Below are 8240 nucleotides of genomic sequence, written 5' to 3'. Positions count from 1 at the left end.
ATCGCTTTTGGCTTTTATCTGCCTCATGTCATGTCTGTGTACAGTTACTTCATTCCTGAATTATTTATTTCTGCATCTAAATGTTTTTTGAAATTATTTTGTTTTCCTTTTACCTGGAATATAATTTGAAGTTCTTTTAAAATGTGATTTATAAAAATATGACCCCCCCACATCTATCAAATGAATGCATTACCAAAGTCTAACACAACAATAACACATTTTTTTCCTCTCATACTTGAGTCCAGAGGTTCCCTGTAAGTGGGTTACGCCCAGATTTTATACACCATTAAAATATTAAGTGCTGTGTGCTTTGTGTTATAATTTCTCTATCATTTGAAGGCATCAAAGTCCATTATATTGGGGTGGCTACTTTCTCCTGTTTCTGGAAGGGTGGACGTATTGAGACCATCTTTTCAATGTGCTTTGTCTGGTGAAGCGAGATCTAAGGTTTTGAGAAATCCTAGTACCTTGGAGTGTTTTAGAGCATCTCTCAGTTTAGGGAACTATTTCTTTATAATTAGATTTTGTATGAGGTTAATTTTAACTATCAAATTGGAGCAACTTTGTTTTTTCCACAATATCTGAATATGTATTTGCATACAAAGTGCCTATTAAAATACAACCCTTTTAAAAGGCTACAAAGTATATACTATAATAGATCCTATGTCTCTCATTAATTCATATATTCATTGAACATATATTTATTGAGTGCCTCCTATATACCAGGCTTTATTTTAGGTATTGGGTATATAGTGCTCAACAAATAGGCAAAAAAAATCTTACTCTTGTAAAGTGAGATAGACTGTGTGTGTGTGTGTGTGTGTGTGTGTGTGTGTGTGCTGTGTGTCTGTGTGTCTGTGTGTCTGTGTGTGTGTGAAGTACTTTGGGGAAAAAATAAGCAGAGAAAGGAGAGAGGTTAGGAGTGGGAGGAGTTGCAATTATAAATAGGATGGTCAAGGATGACCTCACTGAGGTGACTTGTGTTGAAAGGCCTGAGGAAAGAGAAGGGAGTCATGTGACTGTCTAGGGGGAAGAGTGCTCCAAGAGGAGGGGACGGCAAATGCAAGTCCTGAGGCCAGGCCATGCTTTTGAATGAAAGGAACTGTAAAAGACCAGTGTGATGGAGTAGAGTGATCAGGGAGGAGAGCAGACCCCAGTTCTTGTAAGTTCTCTGGTCTTGTAGGCTGTTGTAAGGGCTTTGGCTTATATTTAGAGTGAGCAGAAAAGCTGATGGAAAATTTCAAAGATGTGACATGATCTGGCTTATGTTTTAAGAGAACACATTACTGTTGTGTCCCATGAGACTAGACTTAAGTAGGGAAGGGCAGAAGTAAGGAAACCATTTAGGAGGTTATTGCCATAACCTAGGTGAGCGATGGTAATGGCTGGGACCAGAGTGGTATGTTTTGAAAGAAGAGTGAGGAAGAGTTCCTGATTGAATGTGAGACGTGAGTGAGAGAGCTCAGCGGTGAATTGCAAGGATTTTGGTTCATGCAGCTTGAAGGATAGAGTTGCATTAAGTAATATAGGGCAAAGCTGATTCAGGGGAATGATCAGGAGCTCAGTTTTGGAGATGTCCAGTACGCAGTTGGATATCCTCGTCTGGGTTTGAGAGGAGGGGTCTGGGCGGAGATAAACATTTGTCAGACTGCAGAGACTGGACCAAACCACGAGGCAGCGATTGCAGATAGAAAACGAGGTTCAGAACCAAGAACGAGGAAAAGCTGCTAATGAGGGAGGAGGAAAACCAGGGCAGTTTGGTGCCTTTGGGGCCAAGTGAAGAAACTGTTTCCGAGAGGATGATTCCCAAGAGATGAAGTGAAATGAGGATCGCGAGTTGACTTAGGGATTTAGCGTAGGGAGGTCAAGACCAGAGAACTTACAAGAACTGGTGTCTGCTCTCCTCCCTGATCACTCTACTCCATCACACTGGTCTTTTACAGTTCCTTTCATTCGAAAGCTTGACAGCAGCAGTTTTGGTGAAGTAGCGAGGACCAAGAATTGCTTGGTGAGGGTTCAAGAGAGAATAGAAGTAGAGATATGGGAACATCCAATGTGGACAAATATTTTGAGGATTTTTGCTGTAAAGCGAGGGTGAGAAATATAGCCGAAGGTAAAGTGAGGTCAAGAGGGATTTATAGGGGAAAATAACAGTATGTTTGCTGATGGGAAAGATAGTTCAGAGGAAAAAAGGAATGATCCTTCATGTCATAGCATAATTCCCATTTAGGAGAATTTGGTTTAGTTTAAAACAGCTAAAATCATTTAGCTTTCTATTATAAACACTAATTTTTGTTAATGTAGTCTATATTTTCAACAAAGTTCTTATTTTCCCATCTCCATCAAAAATCAAAACTTTTTATTTTGTCTGAGGCTTTAAATAAATTATTTTTTGGTACGGATAGTTTGTTTATATTATTCAACTAAGGCAGTCCCTAGTTCTGCACCAGTATGCATGGGCTTAAGGTACCGATGACTCTTTTTAGAAGACTTTATTTTTTCAGAGCAGTTTTAGGCTCATAGCAAAACTGAGAGGAAGATACAGAGATTTCCCATTAACCCCCTTCTTCCCCACATTCATAGCCTCCCCCATTATCAACATTCCTCATTAGAGTGGTACATTTATTACAGTTGATGAACCTAATGACACATCATAATCACTCAAAATCCATTGTTTACATTAGGGTTTACATTACTCTTGGTGTTATATATACTATGGGTTTGGACAACTGTATAATGATACGTATTTACCATTATAGCATCACACAGAATATTTTCATTGCCCTAAAAAGCCCTCTGTGCTCTGCCTATTCATTCCTCCCCTCTACCCTAGCCCCTGGCAATCACTGATCTTTTTATTGTCTCTGTGGTTTTGACTCTTCCAGAATATCATATGGTTGAAATTATTCAGTGTGTAGTCTTTTCAGATTGGCTTCATTCACATAGTAATATGATTTAAGTTTCCTCTATGCCTTTTCATGGCTTGATAGCTCATTTGTTTTTAGTGCTGAATAATATTTCATTGTTTGGCTGTACCGTAGTTTATTCATCCTTTCACCTACTGAAGAACATCTTGGTTACTTCCACGTTTTGGCAATTACAAATGAAGCTGCCGTAAACATCCATGTGTAGGTTTTTGTGTGTACATAACTTCTTTGGGTAAATACCCAGAAGATGATTGCTGGATCATATGGTAAAAGTACGTTTAGTTTTGTAAGAAACTGCCAAACTGTCTTCTAAAGCACGAGTCCACCCCTGGGCCGTGGATCAGTACAGGTCCATGGCCTGTTAGGAACCAGTGGGTGAGTGGCAGGCGAGCTAGTGAGCAAAGCTTCATCTGTATTTGCAGCCACTTCCCAGCACTAGCATCACTGCCTCAGCTCCACCTCAGATCATCAGGCTTTAGATTCTCATAGGAGCACCAGTCCCTAGTGCCAAAAAGGTTGGGGACCACTGCTTTAAAGTGACTGTATCATTTTGCATTCCCACCAGCAAAGAATGAGCGTTCTTGTTGCTCCACATCCTCACCAGCCTTTAGTGGTATCAATGTTCCTGATTTTGGTCATTCTAATAGGTGTGTAGTGGTAATTTATTGTTTTACCGATGACTTCTTTAGCTTTATCTCAGATGATGATTCCCCACCATCCTTTAAGCATGTATAATTCCTCTGAGTTTTCCAAGAATTTATTCAGTCAATAAAATAGTCTTTGCATGCATTGTACATATAAGGTCCTGTGTTTACAGATAGCAACCACAGGGCAACAAATGGGAACCAGGAGGTAAACGCCTCTGGATCTTCTCTGTGCATGCTGTATGCATCACCTGGGGATACTGTTGAAATATAGATTTTGACACTAGGTTTGGGATGGGGCCTGAGATCCTGCATTCCTAATAAACTCCGAGGTGATGCCAGTAATGCTGGTATACCTCATACCTCACTTTGAGTAGAAAGATATCAGAGTACTACTTCTCCGCTTATTTTGTTTCCCTTAAGTTTTGCTCATGTTTTGTTCTCTTCCTCCTTTCTCTTATTTCTGCACTGGTCCTCTCTGGCAGGACCTTATGACTCTCAGTACATACATTTTAGTATCATCCACCTTCCAATCCTTGCGTTTTATTGGTCTGTGCAAAAATGCTGCTGGCTTCTGTTTAGTAATTAGGTAGCTGAAGAGACTCAAGGCAGGTTTCATTCATATTACCTATAGAAGCCCAGACTTCTGGGTCTTATTTGAATCCCGAGGCCATTTTCCTCCTAGATTCTGAACACCTACCTGCATGTGTGCTGTAAGACCCACAGGCAAAGTCCCAGCACTTGATCCATTTTGCCAGTTCAAGTGTGTTCAAGTTTTGTCAGCTGTCTGTTGCTCTGGACACTTGCAAGCTAAGGCTAACTCTCTTGATGGAGGTCAGTTGCTAAGCTGTGTTATGTAAGTAAATCTGGTCAGCTTATGAAAAATAGAGCATATCTTTTCCATTCACCATATTCTGATAAAAGCTTCTCAGATGTCTCTAGAATTTAAAAGGTACTTATCAAAGATTCTTATTATTTTTTTGATTGGGGAGGAATTTGAAATTAATTATATATGAACTCTGAAAATTCACTTAAGTTCTACATTTAGTTTCTGCTATAATTTAGATCATACATCTTGTCCTGAATTTAATTTTCACGAGCCACATTTTTTTGGATCATCTATATCAGTGCTTTCCAATAGAAATATGTGATTTGTATATATAATTTAAAATTTTCTAGTAGCTACCTTAAGTAAAAAGAAACAGGTTAAATTAATTTAAATAATATATTTTATTTAACACCATATAACCCAAACATTGTCATTTCAATATGTAATTGGCATAAAAATTATTAATGAGATAATTTATATCCTTTTCCCATACTGATCTAGGATTTATGGCATATATTTTATATTCACAGCACATCTACCATATTTCAGGTGCCAAATGGCCCCATGTGGCTATTGTATCGGATAGCGCAGATTTATGTGCAAAGCAGTTGCAGGTATAATAAGCGCAGTGTTGTTTGTACCTTTATTTCATCATTCTCTGTGAATATTATACACTATTTGCTGTAGTGATAGCATTGATGGTTAGTTAAACATTAAAATTAGGATAGAATTTTTTACATTCATTTTAAAATCTAAGTTAATAGGTGAGTGTATGGAAAAAATTTATTCATTAACACTAATGAATAAATATGCAGAACACAGTAAGCTGCTGATTGACTTCAGCAATGGCTGTCAGAGGTGAGGGTCTATATAAATTAAAAATGGCTGAGACTTTAAAATGATAAGTTTCGCAAATTATTTAGGATAATTTCGCCTCTTTAGGTAACTCCAGAGTAGTAGTTAAAACTGTAATTTCACTGAGTTTTGAAAGATGAGGCACGCTATCCCAAATACACTTCATAACCATTTTCATTTGATTTACGTAAACCCCCATAAGGTGGGTAGGGACTGTTATAACTCACATTGTACAGACTGGGAACCAGAGAGACCAGAGAGTTTAGTAATTTGCCCCAGGTCATGCAGTGGGTAAACTGTGGATTTAGGATTTGAATTACAGAGGTTCTGAGTCCAGAATTTATTCTCTTAAAGTCTGTACCAAACTGCTTTCCTCAGTATATCTTAGCCACGGATCTTTAAATTGCATGATTGAGGGGTAGAGTAGGGGTTGCTTGTGTGTTCTGGAAACTTGAGTATAAGTTAACTCTTTAAGTAAATCACATCCTGTTTGCCATTAATTTGCCTTAATTTCAGAGTTATCTTGATTTCTGACTGATCGCCATTTTAAATTGAGCCTGAACACTTTATCTCTCTGCCTAACTCTGACTTGGTGAACAACAGCAAATAATATGTAAGGCAAACTTTCAGTGTAATAGAGAACTAGAGCTTACAGCTTGATTGGGGAGATAATGCTTTAATACTAATGAATTATTATTATAACTCATTATTAACAGGAATCACATTATCAACAACCATTTATTGAGTCATTATTATAGGCCAAGCATTGTGCTAGACCTCTGTGCTCATTATCTTATTTAATCATTAAAATGATGCTGTAAGGTTGGTTTTATGTAAATAAGTGCCAAAAGCAGTGCCATCGCAGTCTAAAGCAATTAGATTCTGTGAAGATTATTGTATTTGATTCTGGGTGTTACATTTTAAGAGAGACATTAATAATGAAAGGGAATCAGGTAGGTAGTTGAGTGGTAAGAAAATCATGCAATGTTAGGAGAGATTATAGAAACTAATCTTTAAGTTAACAAATGAAGACTTAGTGGATGTAATAGCTGTTTTTAAGTATTTGGAATAAGAAATACATTTAAAGAAATCTGACTACAGAAAAGGAATATTTTTATTCTGTCTTTCCCCAAAGAACATGGAAGAGAAATTTACAGAATAGCAGATTTTTACTTCAAAATAAGAAAGTACTGCCTCCCCCTCCGACGTGGCTCGAGCTGAAGGCACACAGGCCAGAGACACTGCAGACAATGGACCCCGAGCACCTCAGATGCAGTGAACAACAGCTCTTCAAGTCTGCAATAAAAAACTATCTTGCAAAAAATAGGAAAGAAGCAGAATAGAAAAAGTAGAAGAGTTGAAACAGCAGAGCCTGAAGAATTTGTGGTCGAAGAAGTACTGGACCAAAGCGTACTGAATGGGAAAGTGGAGTACTTCCTAAAGTGGACGGGATTCACAGATGCCGACAATACTTGGGAACTGGAAGAAAATTTAGATAATCCAGAGTTAAGTGAAGCATTTCTTAATTCTCAAAAAGCTGGTAAAGAAAAAGATGGTACAAAAAGAAAATCTTTATCCGACAGTGAGTCTGATGATAGCAAATCAAAGAAGAAAAGAGATGCTGCTGATTAACCAAGAGATTTTGCCAGAGGCCTTGATCCTGAATGAGTAATTGGTGCCACAGACAACAACGGAGAATTAATGTTTCTCATAAAATGGAAAGATTCCGATGAGGCAGATTTGGTGCTGGCAAAAGAGACAAATATGAAATGCCTTCACATTATAATTGCTTTTTATAAAGTGAGGCTAACTTGGCATTCTTGTCCAGAAAACAAAGCCTAATACATGTTTGCATTGCCCTTTCTATATATGAATGATCTGAGTCTTGTTTTTTATTTTTAATTTATTAGGTGAGGAAATAACTACATTCTAATGAAAATCAAATTTGATATGTTTGTTTTGAAGTAGTATTTGGGGAGTTGTTGGGTTTCTTTTTTTTTTTTGCATCTATAGCACTGGTCACTTTGAACAAAAGCTTCCTGTAGTTACTCCCTTTACCAGAAAAAAATTTTTTTTTTTTTTTTGCATCTATAGCTCTGGTCACTTTGAACAAAAGCTTCCTGTAGTTGCTCCCTTTACCAGAAAAAATACATTTGATATCATGGTATATTTTTACCTCTGTTAGAGAATGGTTTTTATAAATGTTGGGGAAAATCTCTTTTGCCATTACTTAGTCAGAATTTGTGTTTAACTCATGTCTGCCTAAGGATCATTCTGGTTTTTTGTTTATTTGGGGGTTTTCAGAGTGTATACCTAGACTACATATGTAAATGGTTTTCTTTCTTTCTTTTTTTAAACATTTACTAAACCAAAAACAGTATTTCACAACCATGGATTAGACCATGGTTCTGGGATGCCATCGTTTTTAGCAACCTAAGAAATAAGTTACTTCAAGTTAAATTGAAAATTTTCCTGAAGCTTTAACCTTTGAAATTAAATAATTTATAATTAATTGGTTAATTTAAATATAATGTAAGCAGTTAACATTGGACAATTTAAAAGCAGCCATATCAGACTCCAGATATACAATCATATAAATGCAAGTTTATTTGCAAAACCCCTTAAAGGAAAATTTGTCATTACCAGTAACCTCCCTACCCAAATAAGAAAACTAGGCAAATTCTGGGATGTTTTAATTAGGCAAGCAAGACTTATTTAGAGTTTCCTTCTAGTGAACCATTCCTTTACAAGAAGTTGAAATCCTTGTGCTGTATTGACTAAAAGGTCAAGATTCATGGAATGTGTAAGACTTCATTCACGTAATGAAGGTTAGAGATGGTTAGAGGCTTGGAGGTTTAGGACCCGCTGGGATAAAAATGAGTGAATAAACTTTTGTAATTTAAACTCTTGACCTGTGTATTTTTTCTTTACCCTAACTCATTCCTGACATGTAGGCTCAATCTTGGTATTTGGATTAGTGGTTCA

General features: G+C 37.1%; 1 protein-coding gene and 1 pseudogene across 1 annotated transcript in view; both read left to right on the top strand.

The window, feature by feature from the left end:
* PSD3 (pleckstrin and Sec7 domain containing 3) overlaps positions 1–8240 on the top strand; it is a 364145-nt gene that overhangs the window by 10661 nt on the left and 345244 nt on the right. The window lies entirely within an intron of this gene.
* On the top strand, positions 6561–7225 carry LOC102897536 (annotated as a pseudogene).

Source organism: Pteropus alecto, unplaced genomic scaffold (genome assembly GCF_000325575.1).
Source record: "Pteropus alecto unplaced genomic scaffold, ASM32557v1 scaffold24, whole genome shotgun sequence".
NCBI lineage: Eukaryota > Metazoa > Chordata > Mammalia > Chiroptera > Pteropodidae > Pteropus > Pteropus alecto.
Note: the sequence above shows the minus strand (reverse complement) of the source record. Positions and strands in the feature narration are given on the sequence as shown.